We start from the raw sequence: 25,541 nt of genomic DNA, 5'->3' as shown, positions 1-25,541 counted from the left end.
GATAAACTTGAAGAAGAAAGGGAGTATAATGGAAAGAGTGCTTAATTTAGAGATGTATTCAAATCCTGGTTCTAACTCTAGCTATATGGCCTTGAGAAAGTCACATAACGTTTCCAAGTCTCAATTTTATCAGCCGTAAAATTGAGGTGATATCTGTATGAAACTACCTCACTAGGTCATCGAGCTGGTAAGGTGATATTGAGATATGAATCATGGCTATTATTCCTTCATATTAGTCCTAGATGACTAAATTCTACCTGGAAACAGGCGGATATCTTAGAGCACCTCTGGAAATCACCTCCATCCTCAAGAATTCAGAACTTTGAACGAATTTTCACTGGAAGGACTGAGCTGCCCCAGCTTCCTTCCTAGACCAAAAGGCACAGGGGAAGATAGTTCTGTCTCAGGCTGAGTTTAGAAGGTACAGTGAAGATTGTTTGTGTTAGGAAGTTTTATCAGTTCCAAGATCATTTGAATATTTGAGTTCCCTCTAGATTGGGACTAAATCTACAGTTCAATGTAAGAACTGAGTAAGTCCAGTACTCCAAGATTGACCCCCAAATGACCTGACATCAGACAGCTAGGAGACAGACTGTATTATACTGACATCCTTCAGATTTGGGAAAATCATGAAATTCAGACATTTTGTCAGATACATTTACCTAACCGTGGTATCATTTGTTGATGTATATTATTAGCGCATGGCACAGAAATATCCATTATAGAGAAAATTGTAACCAGATAAAGCAAAATCATTTATACCTGGTCAGATGGAGATTAGCTCCACCTTCCACATATGAGGCACTTCATAAAAGCTTTCTGATTGATTAATTGATTTGTTAAACAGAAATTAATTCCTGGATCTCTCCAAACAGATATTCCTATCAATTACCTGTTTGCCCTTGGAGGCTGATCAATTAACCTGCTATTCATTTGCCGCTTTATTTCATCCACTTCCCTACAAAGAGAAGTAGTTCCAGGAGGAAATAAAAATACCCATGGTGCCTGCTGCTGCCATTGCCACAAGGGACAATGCAAACCACAAGTGTCAATGATTTTTTTTTATAAACAGATTGAGATTTCAGGGATATAGGGAGCTCCTGGTGAGGAACTTCCTCTACCTAGGCAGATTTACCTCTGCTGTGAGCCTGATAGGTTTAGAGAATTACCTAGGGCAGGGAGAAGTTAAGTGATTCACCCTGAGACACAAGTCAATACGTACCAGAGGCAGGTCTTGAACTCAGGTCTTCTGGACTCAAAGGCCAGCTGTCTATCCATTAGGACACAAAACCTCCCAGGAGCTAAATAAAGGCTCTAGGTGTGCAGCAATGGTTAAGGGTCTATGTGTATTATATTCTCCCCTTCTTAGAAGAATCTTGGCTGAAAGGTCTCTGAAATACTTCATTCAAAGATTATCTGCTTCATGCACTAGAGTGTGTACAATAACCTACAATTCTGTAGAACTCCTCCAACAAAGTCCCCCTCCAATGTTACATCATGATATGAAGGTGATCCTGGGTTCTCAGTGACTATGGCAGTGAGAGCAAGCTCTGGAAGTTCCTACTAAGCTAGAAAGTCTTCGCATAGGATCCTAAATCAAAATACGAAATGACGTCAGAGCCTTTGTAGTCCAACTCCCTTATTTTATTTTTTTTTAATTTATTTATTTAACTTTTCAACATTCATTTCCACAAGATTTTGGGTCCCAAATTTTCTCCACATTTCTCCCCTCCGCCCACCCCCAAACACCAAGCATTCTAATTGCTCCTATCACCAATCTGCCCTGTCTTCTAACATCCCTCCCTTCCCTTATTCCCATCTTCTCTTTTGTCCTGTAGGGCAATAAAACTTTCTATACCCTATTTCTATGCCTGTATTTCCATTTCCTAGTTGCAAGAAAAATACTCAACAGTTGTTCCTAAAACTTTGAGTTCCAACTTCTCCCCATCCCTCCCTCCCCACCCATTCTCTTTGGGAGGGCAGGCAATTCAACATAGGCCATATCTGTGTAGTTTTGCAAATGACTTCCATAATAGTTGTGTTGTGGAAGAATAACTATAATTCCCTCCATCCTATCCTGCCCCCCATTGCTTCTATTCCCTCTTTTGATACTGTCCCTCCTCAAGAGTGTTGACTTCAAATTGCTCCCTCCTCTTACTGCCCTCCCTTCCATTATCCCCCCTACTCTGCTTATCCCCACTTTCCTGTATTGTAAGATAGGTTTTCATACCAAAATGACTGTGCATTTTATTCCTTCCTTTAGTCGAATGTGATGAGAGTAAGCTTCATGTTTTTTTTCTCTCACCTCCCCTCTTTTTCCCTCCACTGAAAAGTCTTTTACTTGCCTCTTTTATGAAACACAATTTATCCCATTCCATTTCTCCCTTTCTCCTCCCAATATATTTCTCTCTCACCAATTAATTTCATTTTTTTAAAGATATGATCCCATCCTATTCAATTCACCCTGTGCTCTCTGTCTCTCTGTCTCTCTGTCTCTCTCTCTGTCTCTCTCTCTCTCTGTCTCTCTCTCTCTCTCTCTCTCTCTCTCTCTCTCTCTCTCTGTGTGTGTGTGTGTGTGTGTGTGTGTGTGTGTAATTTCACCAACTACCTAGATACTGAAAAAAGTTTCAAGAGCTACAGATATTGTCTTTCCATGTAGGAATGTAAATAGTTCAACTTTAGCAAGTCCCTTATGATTTCTCTTTGCTGTTTACCTCTTCATGCTTCTCTTGATTCTTGTGTTTGAAGGTCAATTTTTTTTCAGCTCTGAGCTTTTCATCAAGAATGCTTGAAAGTCCTCTATTTCATTGGAAGACCATTTTCCCCCCTAAAGTATTATATTCAGTTTTGCTGGGTAGGTGATTCTTGGTTTTAGTCCTAGTTCCTTTGACCTCTAGAATATCATATTCCACTCCCTTTGACCCCTTAATGTAGAAGCTACTAGATCTTTTGTTATCCTGATTGTATTTCCACAATACTTGAATTGTTTCTTTTTACCTGCTTGCAATATTTTCTCCTTGACCTGGGAACTCTGGAATTTGGCCACAATGTTCCTAGGAGTTTCTCTTTTTGGATCTCTTTCAGGAGGTGATTGGTGGATTCTTTCAATATTTATTTGGCCCTCTGGTTCTAGAATCTCAGGGCAGTTTTCCTTGATAATTTCATGAAAGATGATGTCTAGGCTCTTTTTTTGATCAAGGCTTTCAGGTAGTCCCATAATTTTTAAATTGTCTCTCCTGGATCTATTTTCCAGGTCAGTTGTTTTTCCAAGGAGATATTTCACATTATCTTCCATTTTTTTCATTCTTTTGGTTTTATTTTGTGATTTCTTGGTTTCTCATAAAGTCATTAGCTTCCATCTGTTCCATTCTAATTTTGAAAGAACTATTTTCTTCAGTGAGCTTTTGAACCTCCTTTTTCATTTGGTTAATTCTGCTTTTGAAAACATTCTTCTCCTCTTTGGCTTTTTGAACCTCTTTTGCCAATTGAGTTAGCCTATTTTTAAAGGTGTTATTTTGTTCAGCATTTTTTTGGGTCTCCTTTAGCAAGTTGTTGACCCACTTTTCATGCTTTTCTTGCATGTCTCTCATTTCTGTTCCCAGTTTTTCCTCCACCTCTCTTACTTGATTTTCAAAATCCTTTTTGAGCTCTTCCATTGTCTGAGACCATTGAATATTTATTTTGGATGTTTGGGATACAGAAACCTTGACTTTTATGTCTTTCCCTGATGGTAAGCATCTTCCCCATCTGAAAGGAAGGGAGGAGATATCTATTCACCAAGAAAGTAACCTTCTATGATCTTATTTTTTTTCCCTTTTTTGGGCATTTTCCCAACAAATTACTTGGCTTTTGGGTCCTTTGTCAATAGTAGGGTATACTCTGGGGGCCTCTAAGATATCATTTCCTCCAAGGTGGCACAATCAAGCGTGTACTGCTCTGGGCGCAGGGAAGGATTTTTGTGCCCATAATCTTAGCGGAGTTTCCTCTCCACAGGCACCTGGCCTCCAGTTCCACCAAGCTAGCACTGGAGGGTGGTGGTGGGGGTGGTGGAATGGGATTCAGTCAAGCTGTGGGGGCAGGGCCACCATTCAGTGTGAGACAAAGACCAGCTCCCTCAGTGCCCCCAGGGGTTTTTATGATCCAGCAATAGTCTAGGGCTGTTGTAGGGGCTGCTGTGAGAACTCCTGTCACCTGCCCAATGAGGCCTCTGCAGGCCACTGCCTGAGGCCGTAGCTATGGGAAGGCCCTTCTCCCTTCCCGGCCAGCTGAAAAAACCCTGTCACTGACCTTTGGCGCCTGTGTGTTGAAGGATATGAGTACCCGCTGTTGTGACTGGAGATTCCACCCCAGAGGTGTCCTCCTCCCAGCGTCTCGTCTTGCTGTGCTGAGTGGCCAAGGCTGGGATGGGCTCCACTCTCCACTCAGAGTCTGGTGCAACTGACCTTTCACATGGGCCTCTCAGGTCACCCTGGGCTGGAAATCTCCTCCACTCTGTTGTCCTCCACTTCTGCTGCTCCAAAATTTATTGAGAGTCCCTCTCTACAGGTATTTTATGGGTTGTGTGAGGAGAGCCTGCATTTTCTTGTACTCTGCCTTCTTGGCTCTGCCCTCCAACTCCCTTATTTTAGAAATAAAAAAAAAAACTGAGCTCCAGAGAGGAGAGGTTAAGTGACTTGCCCTAATCACACAGATAGTATTAGTGGCCTGTATATTTGCTGTTTCAGGTACAGCTTAGTTAATTCCAGAGGGATTCATTGTCAGGCTGACCAGTGAATGATAGCACCTTTCCAAGACCATTTACAGCGTTAGAAATGAGTTGTCATCTATATCAGTAAAAGATAGACCCACATCAATTATTGCCAGTGTAATGAAATAATTTACAGACCTTATTTCTTGATACACATTTAATAGCAACCTAATCTTTGCAACAACTTTATGAGGTAGGTAATGCAAGTATGATTAACCCCATTTTATGGGGGGGGGGGGGGACAGGCTTATGGAAATTAAGGGACTTGACCAAGGATTAATAAGGTGGTAAATGACAGCGCCATACCTTGAAACCTGAGAGTTATAGTGAGGAAAGTGCTTTGTAGGTCTTCATGGTATGAGGGGAAAAACATTGGGTGTAGAGTCAGAAAACCTCTAGCTGGCTGCGTGACCATGAGAAATTCACAATAACCTCTCTGGGCCTCAGTTTCTTCATCTGTAACATGAGGAGGTTGTCCCAGATGACCTCCAAGGCACCTTCTGAATCTAACTTTTTTGAGTCAATACCTGAAATGACCATATACCTATCAACTGTTCTGACTTTGTTTCCCCTGTCCTAGAGAACATAGACTGCTTTTACTTATGTTTTGGTTTTGGGGTGTTTTTTTTTTTCATTCCTAACACCTGGCACCAGATATAGCATATAGCAGGTGCTTAATCAAGGCTTGTCAAATTGAAATGACATTTCCTTGTACAAAATGTGTTTCTACTGTGGAAGACCATGTACCATATTAACACTTTCAGCAGCTATCTATGTTATTCAGTCATACCCACACCTTCCACTTGGTGCTTAATTTGCTATAGAATTATTACTTGGAGCAACTTCCAGAGAGTTAAAGTGAATTAACATAGAAATGTTTTTTAAAATAGTGCATTCTTTTGTAATTTTATGTTCAAATTTGCTTACATAGGCACATGAAAGGTTCAATATTATTTCAGAAAAAAACAAAAAACAAAACTAGTTGCCAGACCAAAGGCTACTCATTTCAAACATACCTGAATCCATATGATGGTTTTTCTTTCATTAGCACAGGTATCAAGGTACATCTCAATGTTAGGGCCTAGGGGAGTGTTCTGAGTAATCATAATTATGATGATCAAGTCTCCACCTCATGTGTCCTTTATTACAAAGAAGATAGAAACCTAAAATCAAACAGTCAACATATTTAATTAAAACAGAAATAACAAGGTAGTTTAGAATAGAATATCAAGTGATGATTTCATTCTTAACTCCCTATACACAGATGTGTACAGTCTTCCTGGAAACCTGACATGGTAATGAGAAAATTCTTCTGCACCAAGATAGATGGGATGAGAGGTATTACTCATTCCCCATCTCCTCACAGCTTGGTCTCAGAAGCTTACATGCATATCTGCTTACATCTCTTGAGTACAAGTTGCCTCACTTCCAATGTTACCAGAATTTTGCCAGGACTTCTGGATTTGGGAGTTCATCAATCAGAAGCCTTCCCTCATAATGCCAGGGTTTTGTAGTCAAGTATATAGCCTTCTGAAAATTGAAACCTAGGATATTTCTCCATATTAGCTATACTCTCTGGGATGACAACATTATAGAAAATGAAATCCTGGAGACTTTTCCATTAACTCTAACTACTACATAAACAGCTTTTGTTTAGAGTTGAAAAATTGATTCTACCTTTGCTTATGTTCATGAAATTGTTAATATCCTGGAGGAAATAATATTTGACCTAACTACTCACACCAAATAGTCTGGGGAAAGGAGTAAAGGTGTAATAAATTACAAAAGATATAAAGTCTGTCTTTAAAATGTTTTTCTTGTTACAAAAAAAGTTCACTTAAATTCAACAATAAACATGCATTAATTGCCTTCTGGGTACAGAGTGCTATATGGAAAGTTGGATGGAAAGTTGGTGTGGGGATGTAATGTTTACATAAGATTCAGTCCTTTCCTTGAAGAAACTTACTGTCAAGTGGTGGATTTTGACATATATTATGTTTTATTTAGTATTATATTAAAGGCTGAAAATAGAAAGAGGATTATAAGTAGAAGAAAAATTGAGATGTGCAAAAACCATTTCAACACACTGTTTTCTCCACCAAGGATTGTGGAAACACAAAATTTTGTCCTAACATCACAGGCCCTGAAGATATTTATAGAGGAGGTAGAAAGGACACTAAAGATGAAAAAAAGAGAAAGCAGTGAGGTGAGGCCCTGGAAGAATTTGAAAGAGAGAGTATCAACAAAGGTGTAGAAAAAATCCACAATCTTATTCATGCTAAAAAAAAAATGACCTAGAGAGAGTAAATAACTAGTGGTTCATATGTCTGCTTTCCCGTCTACACAAAATCTTTGATACTTTTAGACATGGTCGTGGTGAAGATTTATTTTGTTTGATTATGTTTATTTGTTACCAGGGATTTTTTTCCTGTTTTTAGTTAGAAGGGACAGGAAAACATTAATGATGGTGTCAACAAAAAAGGGAAAAAATTAAAAAGAGTAGGACCATTGAAGCATTTCTAAAAGTGAACAGAACAGAGGGAAGTTAGATGGAAGTAGAGACAAGCAGAATAGTTTTTAAATGGAACATTTTGAATTTATTATGTACTTTTTAAAGCAAGTGATATGGAAAAGATTTGTGGTTTCACTTATGATACCTTTTATTTTTTAAATTCAAAATAAAAAAATTAAATGAAAAACAAAAATATATAACAATCTCATTGCACTTGCTGTATATTGATTATTTTTAAATTTTTATTGCCTTGAACAAAATTACAATAAGGTGTCATATATCGAGATCATCCAAGATTTCTTGAAAGGTATAACAACAACAAAACTCTGTTCAATAACTGTTGATAATAATCACCAGGTCAGGTATAAACCAGGCAGAGATGATCCACAAAAACTATTCACCGTGTTAATAGAGGAAGGATTCCCTGTAGACAGTGAGACTTCCAGATATTATTGTTTGCAGATGATATTGTATTAAGTCCTGTATTAAGTATTGCTGGAAGAGATCTGTACTCATGACAAGGAGTTTCAGTTGTCCATTAACACAAGACAGAAAAAAAGTCTGTTGCTCAGATTTTAACATGACATTTATAGACATTCTGTAGAGCTTGACCAACATAGCATATTTGGAATAAATAGTAGAGATGGGAAATGATCTGGGGCCCAAGTTGAACAGGAGGAGAAGAGCAAACTAGATTCCTTTGGGGAAATTACAAAGCTCTATTACTTATCCCTAAGCTTGCATGAAAACAAAAACCATCTCTCCAATACTAGCATGTTATTGATATTTCTATATACCAGGACTTAGATCACCACTGATTCTGCTGAGTATTTCACAGATACTGATAGAAAGATCCATAATAGTTGTGAACAGACTGCAACATATAAATCATTAGGTAACTCCAAAAACACGGGTAAAGAGATGAAGAAATTATATGACAGGAAGAGGAGAGGTGATCAAGTGACAACAATGGATGACAGGTAGACACAGTGCTGCACTGGTATCCATACAGAGTTGAGGGAAAGCAACGAAAGCCTCCAGTAGATTTGGTAGACTCCCTATAGCAAACTTTTGGGGGAATATGGACTACAATCTCATAGGCTGGGAAGATATGGATGGATTGAGAATTGCATATTGGAGGTAACTCATTTGAGCATAATTATTTATATTTGAGTATCAGGAGGTACAAAGTGTCAGGTGAAGTCCAAGGAAGGAAAGGTTGTTACCTGCTTTACAGGGAAAGGAGGTATATTAGAGGAGGTTTCCTGAAAGTAGAAGCATTTGGATGGGTAGGTTAGGAAACCCCCCTCTATCCAATACAGCAGGTGGAGATGTGAAGTAGGAGGGGGGGGTGAAGAGGTAGCAGTAGCATAGATTACTCTAGGCATAGGGAGCAGCATGTGTTTGTAACTTTGTTCCTTGTTCCTTGCCCAGAAAAGTAGACCACTTTTCTATAGCTTTTCCCATATCAATAAGTCAAGACATACTAATTAAAACTCATGGTAGAAAAAAAAAAGCTTACAGTTCTTTTATATTGGTGACTCTCCAGGCTGAACTTTGGATAATTTAGTATACAGAAAGTTTATTAGCTGTAAAGAAATTATGGCTACTTGGAGGGCTACTCCCTTTGTTAATATCATAGAGAACAAAGAACTAGAGAAAGAAAAATAAAAAGTAATAAACACTGAGTTCCTTTCTAAACTGTTACAAGAAAGGGCATTACAGAAGGTTTGGCTCCATTCATCTTGGGGAAGGAGAAAGGGAACAAAGAAACTTTTTTCCATATCTAATCATTCACTTTCAAAGAGGTTAGGATAGGTATCAGTGGGGAAGGAGAAGTTGCAGGGTTGCTTATTATCAACAGCTACAAGAAAACAATGTGGAAAAAAGGTGGCCTTGAAAACTAAGACAGTGATAGATAAAGGTGATATTCTACTCACATATGTTTTTGAGTTATTTTTCCAGTAATGCTGATTTTTTTAACTGAACCTGTAATTTCATTGGTGTTACAAACTCCCAGTGAGGAAATTCCGTGTACCAATGTAGACTGCCCAGGCCAGATCAATTGACTTACCCAGGGTCACATAGGCAATATGTGTCAGAAATATAACTTGAATCCAGGTCATCTTGACCACAAGGACATCTCTTTATCCACTTATAACATGCTGCCTTACTGATAGGTTTACACTAATTTGAATACTATCTCAACTAGTCTACCTCTCAACCAATCACATGCAGACATGAAGTGTCTCATTACTTCAAACATATAATTTTATTGATTTGGAAACTTTCCACTCTTACACAGATTGTGATCTCTCTGCTCCTAGGAAGATGATGTCTGAGAACTGAGAAGGACAAGAAAATCCATCACACTGTTGTCACCCTGATGATGAGCCAGATGTACAGTCCATCCCTTGCTGAAAGCCTTTCCTTCCTAGGAGGACCTGGCAAAGCTTGTTCTTGCTAACTTAACTTTCAAGAATCATAGTGTCCCCTCAGTAAAATGGAAGCTCCTAGAAGCCAAGGACTATTTGTTTCATTGTGTCTTTTTATCCCTTACCACATAATACAAAGCCTTAAACATAGTAAGTCATTACTAAATGCTTATTGGATTGGCCATGAGGTACCTGGCTGACACCAAGGTTCAATAAGCTTTTGATCATGAAACAGAAGCGTAAGCCAGCTCACATCATAAATTCTTGTTTATTTGAGTTGAAAAGAATACACAGAGGGAAATGATTAGTCAGTCTGTGCCATGTCTCAGAATCTACCAGGGTGTCAAATGTGTTTAGGTCCAGTACAGGGGTAGGGAACCTGCATCCTTCAGGCCACATATGGCCCTCAAGTGTGGCCCTTTGACTGAATCCAAACTACAGAACAATTTTGGATTCAAAGTTTGGATTTAGTCAAATGGCCGCACTTGAGGACCTAGAGGGCCACGTGTGACCTCAAGGCCGCAGTACATTTAAAGATTAGCAATGGAAGAGGCTGAATTACTTGAGTTCTTTCCACCTGACAATTCCCTCTGACCACTATTAATTTAGCATCATCCATCCTTCTCTCCAGAAGTGGTAACAGAGTAGTTTTGTCACTACCTCTGACATGTTGATAGGGATATTTTCCCTTCTATGCTGGTTCTCATTTCTGGCAGTTCAAACTTGTCCCTTGTCCTATGTGATTCTCTGCTCCTTGAGAAATGGCTTTGACTCAAAATTTCAACCCCACCTGCCTACATCAGCATCTGGTCATCTGCTTCTTCTCACAGCAGAATGTTACACAGATAAAAGGTCTTATTTCATCAAGAAGGTCCCACTTGTGTGACTCTAGTCATTTTTTTCAGAGTTAACAATTGGAAGTTACTATTAGGAAATAATTGATCAGGGATTTGCCCCAGGGCCTCACTATTTAGGGCACTTTCAGTTTTTTACCATTATAAGAGAAAACTAATGCCCAGCTCACAAGAATGAGTAGTTAAAATAGAAAGCTACCAGGTGGTATTTGGAGACTCTAACAACAAACAGGAAATCTTTCTTTCGTTTGGACCCAACAAAAGGCATTTTTTATGACATTGGCAAAGACTGTTGGCAAGCATATAACTATAATTGTTAAAAATAATTTGTAAATAAAATAAAGTCTGTTTTCTACTTTAACATCTTACAGTATTTTAAGAAACAAATAATATTTTTCATTATAATACCATAGTTTTAAAAAGACACACTCCCATTACAACCTATGAGGATAGTCTCCTAAACACTTAGTGCCTTGGGGGCACAGAGACTCTTAGAAACATAGGATGTTAAGCTGAGGGATGTTAGAGGTAACCTACACTTGCCTAACCCCGTCATGGTACAGGTGAGAGTTTAATCTGCCACTACCTACCATCCCTATAAACCCATTTAATTCTAGCTGAAGCAAAAGCAAGTTCTAAACTGTGATGATCTGCTCTTGCCTAAGATCATACCAGGCTAAATTCCCCTGGCTTCTCTCAGGGTCAGGGGAGATTTCCCTGGGGTATCTGAAGTTAGACTAGACAACAAGGACTCTGTACCTCCAAGGCTAGATTTGAGTTGGATTGACATTCTAAATTTTCTTAATTTATGCCTTAAACACAAAAAACTAGAAAGGGCAAAAGTAAGGACTCTTAGGGTAATAGTTTCCTCATCCTTTATATTGGCCTTTTGTCATGCCAGCTTCACTCAGGAGTCCCCAAAAGAAGCAAAAAGACCCCATTATCATCATTCAATCTCCTGAGTCTCCTGCATCAGCAGGGAGGGCACATGAACAGCTGAGTCCCAAGTAATGGCTAAAGTAGGGACAAAGGGAGCAGACCAATGTTTTCTTCTGTGTCACAACAAGTGCTCACTGTTAGTGGTGTCACATCTGCTTACAACTTTGATGGACAGGAGCACATTCATTTCTCATATTCCTGTTGACTTCAACAGGAACTCAACATTGTGTACTATAGGTAAAATCTGACCCAGTAGTTGCCTTGCTTTGACTAACGTTATGCTACAGAGTAGCAACTGCTCTGGAAGTGCTGAGCTGGGTTTTCTTTTGCCTCAGGTGTCACCAGCAACATTGTTAGTTGAGTTGGGATTGCTGAATCTTTATTCCTGTCAATGAGGCGAGAAATAGACAGAGCACAGCTGGGTTTTCTGATCACAGGTTGGGTTTTCGGAGCTCAGAATTTGGAAAAATCATCTTTTAACTTGAGTACTGAGTGGAGTCTAAAAAGTTAAAAGCTGCTGGAAAGAAAAAAAGCAGAACAGGGAATTCCACATCTTTGTCAGCTTCCAGGGCGATGATATGACTCTTTCATATAGAGTAAATCACAGTTTTTTGATTTCCACTTTCCTGGAAATTCACTTAATCAAAAAAAAAGGGCAAAGATTAATAAGGGTAGTCATTGGCATGCAAATACAAATCCTGTTTCTCTCTTTTAGTAGGATATAAACTCTTTGATAAACACTAAAACAGAACTCTATTACACTTGGCTCTGGAATGGATATCTATCATCATGTATGACTGTAGAGAATTCATTTCAAACACAGCAAGGAAGCCACATTATTTAGACCAGACTCAAAAGGGTTTTGGTAGCCCTGAAATTCTTCATCCTGCTCCATCTGCCCTTTAAAGCCATGATGGGACAGACCCTGTGGCTCAGATCAGACGGCCTTCTTAGTCACCTCCCCCACTCTAGGGCATCTTTGTATATGTCATAGTGCCAAAAACAATACTTTTCAAATGGCAGATGTTCAAAGTTAATGAATGAATACAAATCTAATACAACAGAATTATAAAAGAGACCTATTGAAGAGAACGCCAGATTTAGATTCAGAAGGACCTAGGTTTAATTCCATATCCAACATTTATCTCATGTGTCCATAGGTAAGTCACTTAACCTCACTTAAACCTCAGTTTTCTCATTTGTGAAATGAGAATAATAATGCTTGTAACACCTTCCTACAGGATAAAATTAAATAATACATGTAAAACACTTCATAGGCTCTGAAACGATACATATACTAAGTTAATTATTGTATATCATTAAGAAACATCTAAGAACTAAAAAGGAGTATAAACTGGTACATATGGAATATCCCAGGGCCTTGCAGTGATCTATACCTAATAGATACTTCATGCATGTTCACTGAATGAATTTACCTCCTTTTCCCTGACATCAACATTTTTACCAACCTTTTACCCATAACATACAAAGCACCATAAAGTGTGTTTGACATCATTTATGCATAATAGAGCTAGTTACTAAGATAGATACCAAGCTTAGGCAAGACATAGATTTCTCACTTAAGGAACTTATTGTCTGATAGAGGGATACGAAGCATGCACAAGCAGCCATGATGCAAAACAACATGTGATACATAAAACATGTGTGCTAAGAAGGAGGTAGTCTGAACATTAAAGATCTCAGCATTAAAAAAATCACAGCAATGTAAATGAAAATATCAGCAGCAACAAAACAGAAAGATGTGAAATTAGCCCCCAAAACAGAGATAAAAGAAGATACCCCCTCACTTCTTTGGAGATAAGAAATTATTGCTGGAGCAAGAAACAGAATAATCCATAACATCCTACTTGAATTTTTTCTGTCTGGCATATAGTCAGCACTTAATAAATGTTATTATAAATGTTATTGACTGTTCTCAAATCTCTTTTTTTTTACCTTTACAACATTTCTGACAAATGTCCCTTCCTCCCCACTCGCACAGCTACCACAGGCCCACATCACCTCTTACCTCAACTAATACAATAGCTTTCATTTTGGTTCCCCTGCCTCATATCTCTCCCCACACCAGTCCATGTTTCACTCAGCTACAAAAATGATTTTCCTGAAGTACAGGTCTGAGTACATCAAACACTCTTGCCCTACCTCTAACAGAGACAATAAATTCCGATGGCTCCCTGTTACCTCTAGCAGAAAATATAAAATTTTCTGTTTTGACATTGAAAGCCATTCATAATCCAGCCCCCTCCCTACCTTTTTCTTCTTTTTCTTTGTGCCACTCTATGCACTCTATGATCCATTTACACTGTCTCTGGCTGTTCCTCATGAACATGACACTCCTATCTCCCAACTTTTATGCGTTTGTGCTGACCCAATGCCTGAAATGCTCTCCCTTCTCATCTCTGACTCCTCACTCACCTGGCTTTATTCAAAATTCATCTTGAATCCCAAATTCTACAGGATGCTTTTCCAGGTTCTCCCCCCCTCAGTACCTCCTCTCCAAGAATACTTTCCAGATATACTGTATATATCTTATATATAATAGTTATTTGCATGTTCTCTCCCCCATTAGAACGTGAGTATGTTGTGGGTTTTTTGCCCTTTCATTGTATTCCCATTCTTAACAGAGTGCCTGGCATGTAATAAGTGCCTTAAAATGCTTGTTGACTGACTACTCTAAAGACATAATATTCCTTCTCACTCAATTCTCCACACCATAGCTGCTCTAGCCCTATTCACTTTCCCTCCTGAAAACTGTAAAGTGTTGAAGACACCCACATAGATTAGGAGTAACCCTCCACAAATCCTTTAGTAGGTAATATAACAAGCACTAGAATCATAGCTTTAGAGCTACCTGATTGGGTCCCTATAACGTCTTTCAAATCACAGTTTCACTTCCTTACCTCTATACTCAATTGCCAGATCTCAAGGGAAATAAGAGATGTTGTCCCAATTCAATTTCTCCCTCATGAATTTTAAAACCACTGTTAACTGAATGTGGTTCTTCCTGCCTCCACATTTTTCCAACCTACTTGTAGAATACTTTGTAGTCCTTGAAAATGACTAAGGATAATTCTGGATCCCACTCAAACCTGTGGCATTGGGCCACTCTAATGTGACAGATGGAGGAAGAAAAAGGAAAAGATTTGTGTCTGGTGTTACTGAAAGATAGACTGAGAAAGAAAACCCATCAGCTTCCCTGCCATGATTCACATCTCTCACTTTACTGTTCCCTGGTTTTCAGTTTTTGGTGTTTTTTTTCCTATGGTAATGAGTAAAAAGAGTTTTTCCCTCTGATTTTTTTTTATGTTTTATTTCTGTGGTAGTTCCCTGCACTCTAATGACATCCCAAAGCCTCTGCCACAGAGCATCTGGAGTGTGACAGGTTTTTCTGAAAAACTGTGTTTTGTCTTTGATCATCTTTCAACTAGGTTTGGGCAGATGTACACTTAAAATAAAAGTCATTAATGAATCCCTTATGTTCTTTGCATGGTAAATTATTTTTAAGCTGTATGTCTAATCACTATGAAACGTTTCCTGCTGGATACATTTATTCATACTCTACTTGAGGAAGTATCTCAGGAATAAATAAATTACAGACTAAAAAGATATAACGAGGTATTCAGGCCATCTACCATGCCAGGCTAGCACATCAATTTTTGTTGTTGTCTAAAGTGACCAAGTTTCCAAAATTTTAAAATTCTCCCCCTCAGAAAAAAATTCTGAATATCTAGCTAATTTTCTTCCACTCCTGATTTTATATCATATGTTTTAAGTATATCAAACAAAATAATTATTATTTTATCCTGCTATATATACCTTTCAAATATACGAGGTATTCAGTTTTCACATTTACAGCCAGACATTCAGGTGGCTTTATTTTCCATTTCTTGCTATCTATGAACATAGAACTTGAAGAATCTTAGAATCCAACAAGCATTTATTAAGCAACTACTATGTGAAAGTGCTGGGCTGGGCTGGGCTGGGGGTGGTAAAACAACAAAATGAATAAAAAACCAGTCTTTGCCCCCAAGAAGCTCACTTTCTGTTGGGAGGGGAGGGCAGGGCAGGGCAAGAGTTACAACAAATAAACAGATTAATATATTCATAATAATTTGATACTAATACTAGCAACTAAAGGAACCAAGAAAAAAGTCCCATAGAAGATGGAGCATGAGCTGAGCCTTAAGGAAAGCCAAAGATTCTAAGAGGTGAAAATGAGACTAGAGGAACCATCTCTAAAATATCTCTAACAAGGGGTCATCCAGGATCTGCTTAAATATATTCAATAACAGAGAGGGAAGAATGTAGCTCATTCCATTTTCATATAGTTTTAATTGTTGGGAGTTTGCTAAGAACTTTATCACCTAATCCAACAGCCTTTTTTCTGACCTCATCCTCTTTAATATTCTGCAATATATAGGACAGAGCTTTGACTGTCTTCCTATGTCCCAGAACTTAGGATAGCACCTTGCACACAGTAGATATTTAATAGATGTTAATTGATTTGTTGATACAGGACTGTGATTTACCTGAAATAATATGACCATTTCATTTCTGACAAACATTTCCTTGTAATCATTTTCATGCTGGAGTGGGGGAGGGAAGAGTCATTAGTTTCCGTATTTTTACTTACTAATCTATTATTTCCAGTATCTTCCATATTTTCCCACAGTAATTTGGTATTTCTAGCACCTACTACAGTGACTTGCCCGTAGGAAATGCTTAATAAAGGGTTTTTCCTCTTTTCAAAAGCTAGGAAAACAATTACAATCCCAGCCTAGTTAAACCCTATGTACTTCACTTTGTATCTCTCATCATTAAGTCAAATCATTCTTTAAGCTTTTCATTGCTTTTCCCTGGACACGTTCCAATATTTTCAGCATCCTGGTGCGCATATTTCTAAAAACTAAATGTATGGTTCTAATCCTGGTTTTATAAGCTTTATAAAATCTATTTATTTTGTGCTTTCCAGATTTTCCTTCTTCTGTAAATTATTGCTTTCTCAAATATTTACCAATAAACAGTGATGATCAGACTTATGCCTTTCCTCCTCCTCCTCCCATTACCTGCCCAATTGATTTTTTTAACTTTATATTCAACAGAATTATGAATTACATGTTTCATACCAAGCTTATTCGACAACGAAGTCTGGCCACATGATCCTCGCATTATTATTTTTCCTTAGAAACTGTTTTAAAGGAGTGAAGAATCAGAAGAGAATGCACCTCAGTGCATTTACTTTGGTCAGCCCCAGCCTTATTGGACCCACTTTATTCCTTCCAACATCAGAAACTATATTCCAGATGAATTTCTGTCCTGGAGTCTTGTCCCCCTGCCCATCTCCCAATTGTTTCAAGAAAGTCTCAGCATTGCTTGATTTCAGTTCCCCCATCCTCACCTTCATTCCCCTTCTCCAGGTCTAGAACTATGCTAATTAAGTTAAGTGCACTAACTAAGATAACTATTTTAACTATGTTAACTTAAAGCAACTCTTCCACTTTCTGGATTCTGAGTGACAATCACTCTTGATTGACCTCACTCACTATACCTCCAACTTTCTGGAAGAAATTATCCCCTTCCTGGCCACCACTCACTTTTGTGTGTGGTGGTGTGGTCTCCCCCATTAGAGTGCAAGTTTCTTGAGCACAGAGGCTATCTTTGCTTTGTATTTGTATCCTTAGTTCTTACCAAATGCTTTGTCATTAATTCTTTGGATATGAGAGTAGCAGAAGCAGTCAAATATATAACACTACAGTTGTAAACATGGAAGACTGAGTAAAAGTCAGAAGATGAGAAATAAAGAAAAGGGGAGAGTGAGAGGAGCGCTAGATTTGGAGCCTAAGACCTGGGTTTGAGTCTCCATTCGGCTACTCTTACAGTTGCGTTGCCCTGACAAAATAATTCAATCTCCTTTGACCTTAGTTTCTGTATCTAAAAAAATAATGGAAAGGTAAAACACTTCTTCCAGATATGAATTTATGAACAGAATTAAAATGGGAGAGATCATGGTATGGTCTGTTAATAGAACATTGTAGACTGGGTAAGAAGTATAAGATTAAGATGATTTAGAGCATATCCAATCCCACTGTCCAGAAAAGAAATATATGACAGGTCTATGGAAATACAGTCACAAATCTACAGTTGGAAGAGACCTCAGAGACCATTTAGTTCAATCTGCATAGTATACACATAAACTGAAGCCCAATAAGGTCAATTGATTGCCCAAGACCAGACAAGGTAATAAGTGGCAGTAAGAGTATGTGAATTTAAGACTTTACAACCAGCGCTTTTTCCACTGCACTATATCACTTAATAATGATTCATAGAGTTAATACATGTTCACAGTGGAGGACTATATCTATCTGCACACACACATATACACAGACAGATGTGTACACACATAAGTATACATATATGTATACACACAGACATGTACACACATACATACATATGTATACACACACACATATATATATGTATATATATTTATAGATATAATAACATAATAGCGGGAGCAGGAAGGGGTTATATTCCATATAACTTTCAGAGTTTTATTGCCACATTGTCAGCAGTTTGGCCATCCTTACCCCAAGAACACTTTAGGGGTGTTCTCATCCAAGGTACGCAATGCCTTTGTCATTCTCAGAGGTCTGAGGTAATGAAATTCTGGGAAGTATAAATAGTAGATTTAAGTCCTTACAGTTTGACATGTCACTTTTTCGTGATCTCAGGAATTCTCAGCAAGCAGGCATCAGTCCTAGTATCAAGAGATTCTAAGTGACCTTCCAGATCTATACCTAGTAGTGAAAGAGACCTGAAAAGTCCTCTAATCCAATCCCTGTCTAAACACCCTTTACAGCATCATTGGCAAGTGGTCATCCACCTTTTGCTTGAAGACTTTCAGTGATTAGGAGCAGTACCTTAAACATAGTAAATACCTAATAAATGTTAGTTGAATAGAATTAAATTCAGCACCTCCCAAGGCAAAATCATTATTACACTTTGGGGTAGCTCTCCTATTAGGAAGTTCTTCCTTACATCAAGCCTAAAGTTTCTTCTGATTTCTACCCATTGCTCTTACTTTTGCCAAGCAGAACAAAGCTATGCCCTCTTCTAGGTGATGAACCTTTAAACATTTGACAATTATCACAACCTTCTTTAGTCTTTTCTTATCCAGGTAAGTGTGATAAATCAAGGTAATCATCCTACCATACATGACAGAGGCAATCCTGATGTTAGCAAAGGGCAAGGACTTAGGTTGGGATAGAGGGTAAAATAATGTTTTTCTTAATTTTTAGGTGGTTTGCACAACACTTGGCAAGTGATTAAATAAAGCCATATTATTCTGGGAACATTTAAAGGGTGAAACTTGTAGAGATATACAACAAGCAGCCCCCAAAAGTGAGAAAGTATTTTATAACAAACTCTTTTTTCCACCAATGACAGTGGACGCTTGGATTGTAACAGCACAACTAGCGATGTTGTATATGTATATAAGGTACGATAAATGGCCCGAAAGACCACAAAAATGGGAGGGCAGTTGGACTTAACAAATATATACATATGTATGTAGGTACGTGTATGTATGTATGTATGTACGTATCAAGGAATTCTGTACTGAATGTGATAACAATTGTGACAGGGTTGAAGGCTCTGTATCTGAAAGATATCTGAAAGAGGAAAGGTATCAAATATTTAGGGGGAATAAAAAATGCAATTGCTATCTAAAGGTGGTTAAAATAAAACAATAACTGATCGTTACATTAGCAGAAGAGTAGCTAGGTGGCACAGTCAAAAAGACTCAACTTCCTGAGTTCAGGACGTTCCTGGCCTCAGACATTTCCTAACTGTGTGACCCTGGGCAAGTCACTTCACCCTATTTGCCTCAGTTCCTTATGAGTTAACAGTATCTCCCTCCCTCCTCACCCTCACAGCTGAGGACCTCACTTTATATTTCACTAAAAAAAAATTAGGTCATTAACCAAGAGGTCTCTCTTTTCCTTTCTTTATCAGCTCATATCAATCTGAAAAGTTTCACCCATTATCTTTTCCTTTAACTCCTACCTCCAACCAAGAGGAGACCCTTCTCCTTGCCAAAGCCAAACCCTCTGCATTTATACCTTCAGAGCATGCCTCCTTCCACTTCTGAGCTCAGGATGCCTATGTTAGTCAAATTTATAATCTCCCTATGTGTCAACCATAAACATGGAAATGACATAAAATGGGAATATCACAGTAGGATGGGGTCCATAAAGCAATAAGAGAGGTGCCATAGTGTCAATTGAAATTATAGTTCCAAGAGGAAGCCCAGGAAGTCTGGGTTTCTTCTACCATAAACAAAGATGTCAAAACATGAGTGTCACATAATGTTCACAAACAATAAGGAAAGAGGGCTCCCATTATTCAAGATAATGTCTAAAATATCATACAATGCTAAGATAAGGAAAATGTCTGGTGAAACCTGGTCCTTGTCAGGAGAATGTTTCCAGTCAGCTAAATGCAGAAGGAGAGCTTTGGGTTCACTCAGACAGCACACAAGGCTTGTCTTTTATGCCAACCATGGTGCTGCTTCTTCTTGCTTAAGCTGGATTTTGGCCATCTTTTGGGAGGCTCAAATAATCCTCAGCTTAAAGGCCTCAAGTGGGAGAAACCTCACTAACTCTTATTTAATCCCAACTGATGAGGCTTAGAATTGGGACAACTGGTTCATACGTGAAAAAATTCACTTAGACCTTTTCTTTTAGCCAAGGGGAACTTTTTATTTTATAGGAAAAAGCATCACGGGCCTCCTTAGCAAGAAAGCTAAGCGAGACTCTGATATTTGGGGGAGGAATGCTCAGCATGATGATAGTATTTTAGAGGTTTTTATGGAGGTTAAAGATTAAAGACAGGAAAGAATGACATACGATTAACAAGACAAAAGAAATTCTTTATGGTTTAAGGATTTAAGGACAGGGTAGGAGGATAGTTTAAAAATTGAAGGACCCAAGGAACACAGGATAAGGGAAATAAAAGCAATTCTTTTGGTACAAGTTCAAGATAAAGAGGAAAGGACTTTTAGGCACCTTCAGGTTACAGAATGTACTAGGGGCTTCACAAAGTATTGCAAAAGCAACCCTTAATGTTATTTTCAACCCTTCAGGGGCTGTTTGTAGCCACATCACAACCTCTGAAGGAAACCCATTCAACTTTGGGGTACCTCTAATTGTTAGGAAGTTTTTTCTCACCTCAGTCAACATAAGCTCATTGCTCCTAGTTCTGTCCTTTGATTCAAAGCAAAGGAAGTCTGATCCTTACTCCACAGTATCTATGCTAAATCTTACCTGCTCCTAAATAAAGATCCCAAGTTCTTTCAGCTAATCCTTGCATGGCATGAACTCAAGACCCTTAATCATCCTGGTTGCCCTGCTCTACAAAACCTTCAGCTTATTGGTGACCTTTCCTAAAATGTGGTCTCAGAACCGAACAAAGTCTTATCTTTTTTGTCCGGTCAGGTTAGAGACTCTCACCTTTCTGCTTCAATAATTCTATTTGAGCAAACACTTTTCGTTAGGTATGGGTGATTTTTTAATCATAGACGATGTTATGCCTTCCAACTACATTAATTCCATCTTTTAAAAATGATCTTATTATAATTTAAAGGTTTCTATGAATGAAAAGGCCAATATAGGGTTTCTGGGTAATTAATTAACAATTTCTAAATGATATTAGCAAATAATCAACAAATTGATGGTAAGTGGTCTTTCTTGGTAAAGAAAAGTGAAACCACGAAGATTACTGAATTCTTAAGTATCTTTGTAAAAGGAGGTGCCCCTGACAGGTGAAAAATCAACCCTGATTGGATAGCAATTAAGGGGGGAGAGGGAATTTGGAGATTTGTTGAGAACTTGACTTGATCAGTTTCCTCCAGCAATATGGACAAAGGAATCCATCTCCACTCAGGCCTCTCCTGTTGAACCATGAGAGGAGCCTTATGCTTTAGGGCTAGAATTCATCCAGATTAGTTTCTATTTACACTTTAGTTAGAAATAACCTCTAATAGTGGGGTACAATCCTGGAGGAATGTTCCCAGAGGATTAGACCAATCTCTTTATCAGCCCTCCACTTACTGACCTCCTGGTCCCAGAATAAGGAAATAGGAAGGCAACAAACCTCGATCCTAATTAGGTTGTTAATATAAGAGAAAAATAATCCCTTCTCCCAGTTTCTGGTTTTGATGGGGTGCTTGGGTGCTTGTGCTTGGACCCAATTCCAATATCACGTTCCTCCCCAGATTCAAAACACTATCCCTGACAGTTTTCTCCCCAGCCCAGACACTATACCTAGCAATAACTCATGAGTAGGACCCAGTAAAAAAAAAAAAAAAACCCAAACTATCTTTCCCTGCCCCAAGAACAAGCTGACCTCTGAAGAAATCCTCTTGCAAAAACAGGATTTTCTTGTAACCACGGTATTATCTTGTATTGATACCCACAGTTATTATATGCAATCTAGAGATCAAGCTACAGACACCAACTCTCAAAGCTATCTTGCTACAGAGGTAACAGACCAAAAATACACCCCTGAGAATCCACTTCCCCTAGTTTGCAGTAGTGAATGAGATCAGTGACCAAGGTTGTAAGTTATCATATAATTAGCATTTCTGCCAGATAATGCAGAACTTTCCCTAATATAAGCTTTAACGTCATTCCTGTTAAGTTGCAAATTCCTTAAGGAATGCAAGTTCCCTTAGTTAGGAGCTCTACCTGCCATACTGGAGTTACAATAAACCTTTGACAACTTTACTTAGAGAATGCTTGAGTGCGTGAATTCATTCAAAATGACCCTGTGTGATACTCTGTTCTTTGACGACTCCCTGAACTCCTTAAACTGCATCAGTTTCAGGACAAAAATTACAAAGTTCTCTTAATAGGACTTCTTTTTGTCTCTTGAAATTCTTTTGATAAAGTTTGAGAAATGCATGAAAATATTGTAAGTAGAAAGCAACTTCTCTCCTCATTCCCCTCCTTTCACCCTCCTTCCTATTCCTCCTCTCTCTTTCCCTTTCCCTCTCCCCTTTCTCCTTCCTCTTCAACTCTTCCCCCACGTCCTTCTCTTCCCTCTCTTCCCCTTCTCCTTTTTCCCACCCCTGACTTCTCTTCCCTGTCCTCTTACTCATCCCTCTTTTCCACTCCGCCTTTCCCTTTCCTTCTTCTGTTCCCCCTCATCTTCCTCCCCTTCCCTCTACTTCCTCCTCTCCTGCTTCCCCCTCTTCATTCTCACCCTCCCCTCTCTCCTCCCTCCCTTTTCTCTTCCCCATTTCCTTCTCACCATTCCTTCCTCCTCTTCCTTTCTCCCTCCCCTCTGCCTCCTCTCACCCTACTTTCTCCCCCTCAAAGGAAACTCAAAAATCCCCAGGGGAATTGTCATTCTGCCACTGCTGGCCTTACTCTCAACCCCAGGTGCAGGTACTCCTGCCCACCATTTCTGGATCCTGCTACCCAACGACAATCACATATGCATATAATGCTTTAAGGGACAAAATGTAGAGGAAGTTATGAATGAAGTGAAAATAGAAGGTTTTCATTTTCCAGAAACCTATTCTCCCAAAAGTAGGAAGGGGGACATAGTCAATGCCCATTATGATGTCATGGGAAAACAGCACCCAATTCTACTGCAGCCAGACACAAATTAAAGGTCATCCAAAATGGTTTGTTCCTGGTGTTGGGTATCGAAGACCTAGATATTGCTATGATGGGTATGTGTTCTGGAGAAAAAAGAAGTGACAATACCTCCTTCATTGGCCTATGGAAAGGAAGGCTATGGAAGTTTTCTTCCTGCGACCAGGAGAGTATAGCTGGACAAATTAAAAATATGAAAGTCAGTTGTCCAGAAATCATCTTTGACTATTTAGCTCTTTGCTTATAGGTCAGGACAAGGCTTGATACCACCAGATACAACACTGATTTTCAAGATTGAACTCTCTCCTGCGACCAAAGAAGTCTGAAACATTGAAATATTTAAACAGATCAGTGTGGAGAAGGACAAGTAACATTTTGGAATACAGATCAATTATTCTTTGAAAAAGAAATTTGAGAAGGAGGAAAAACCATGTGACCAGTCATATCATGATTCTGTGTTAGAAGATAATTTTAAGAAAAATTACCACTATGGAAATGGCTTCAATTCTTCCAAGAAATATAATGTATATCATCATGAAGAAGTCTAGCATATTTTTCTAAATTCACATGACTATCTTTTGTATCATGTACAAAATTATTTTTATCCAAATTTTGCTTTTTTTTTCTAAAAGGCAATATTTTGATAACCTTGTAAAACGTAAATCTCTGAACTTTATGTAAATTTTTAGTATTAAATTACAATGTACCCCAAAATGTAGTGGAAAATTTTTTAAAAATATTGTAAGTACAAACTAATATTTATTAATGTAGAGTATACAAAATGTCTATGTTTAAATCCTTAACCTTCTCAACAGTTTTTCTAAATGTTGATTGCTGTCTTTGAATATTTTGTTATTTTTTTTTGTCTCATTGTGATAGTATAGTTTAAAGTAATAGAGACACTGAAGTTTGATTTCCCCTCCTCCCCACGAAGGTGATTGAATGACGCAAATACAGAGACAACTCAGTTCAACTGATGAGTTTTCAAGAACGGATTTATGTTATCTTTCAAATCAGGGACTTTTTTTTGTCCCACTAACATCAAGTATAATTTCAGAAACTACTCTACTCATAGACTGTATCATTTATTACAAAGATGTCAGGAAGGATAAGCTTTCCCCTATATTTCTCTTAACTAGTAAACTTCAGGATGTGATTTTTCAATAGTTTTTCAACAACTGTTTATTCATGTGTATGTGAGATGGATCTTTCCCTTTCATATCTGAATATTCCTGAAGATAAGGGTCAGAGAGATCATTGGTTCCAGTTGGAGGAAAATTGCATTCCCACAGGCCTTTTCCATGCGGCATCAAGACTTGTGAAAAATGTATTGACTTGATAGTTTTATCTTTAAACTAATGGATAGTAGCTTAATTCAAAATATTAGCCTAATTGGAACTGTAAGGTGAATTTAAGTGAACTAATCATTGTAAAATCCCAACACTTTGTGAACCGATTTTGGGGTCTTCTGGGCCAGGATAATGGAGTGGTTTGCCATTTCCTTCTCTACTTGCTTGTACAGATGAGGAAACTGAGACAAACAGGGATAGGTGACTTGCCCAGGGTAATACAGTTAGTAAGTGTGTGAGGTCAGTTTGAAACTCAGGAACACTAATCGTCCTGATTTCAGGCCCAGTGATGTATCCACTATGGCACCACCTAGTTGCCTTAAATTTCAAATATACTGATTTTCTCAAAAAGAATTTTTTTGTATCTTTAAATCTAAAAAAGGATCTAAACTTCAGCTAATAGAAAGCTAAAGCCACCATGGATATAATCTGTCTACAGATTTATGCTTTCTCACAGCAATCAAGTTGTCAGGGCTTCCTCTTTTCCTTCTGTAATTTCCTATCATCTCAGTAGATCATTAGGCATAAATATGTAATTCCTTTCTGTCAGACTCTATGTTAAGTTTACAGGGAAATAATTTGCGTTCTCAAGGAGCTTACATTCCTTTTGTGGGAAAGCAACATATGTACAGATGAAGGAAATACAACTTATATATACAAAGTACCTTTTGAGCATAGTTCCAAATTGCTGTCCAGAATGGTTGGATCAGTTCACAACTCCACTAACAATGAGTTACTGTTCCAACTCTCCCACGTCTTCTCCAACACTTATCATCTTCCTGTTTTGTCGTGTTAGCCAGTCTGATAGGTTAGGTACCTCCGAGTTATTTTGATTTGCATATCTCTAAACAGCAGTGATTTAGAGCATTCTTTCATATGGGTTTAGATAACTTTAATTTCCTCCTCTGAAATCTACCTGTTCATATTCCTAACTGAGGAATGGCTTGTATTCATGTACATTTGGCTCAGTTCTCTATATATTTTAGAAATGAGGCATTTATCACAGACACTCGTTGCAAAAATT

The 25,541-nt window shown here is 38.3% G+C and overlaps 1 pseudogene; it reads left to right on the top strand.

Annotated features, from left to right (window-relative positions):
- Positions 1-11,102: 11,102 nt before the first annotated feature.
- LOC140515873 (peptidyl-prolyl cis-trans isomerase FKBP7-like) lies at positions 11,103-23,716 on the top strand (annotated as a pseudogene).
- The last annotated feature ends 1,825 nt before the right edge of the window (positions 23,717-25,541 follow it).

Source organism: Notamacropus eugenii, chromosome X (genome assembly GCF_028372415.1).
Source record: "Notamacropus eugenii isolate mMacEug1 chromosome X, mMacEug1.pri_v2, whole genome shotgun sequence".
NCBI classification, from domain to species: Eukaryota; Metazoa; Chordata; class Mammalia; order Diprotodontia; family Macropodidae; genus Notamacropus; species Notamacropus eugenii.
The sequence above is the reverse complement of the archived record's forward strand: the minus strand, read 5'-3'. Positions and strand labels throughout refer to the sequence as shown.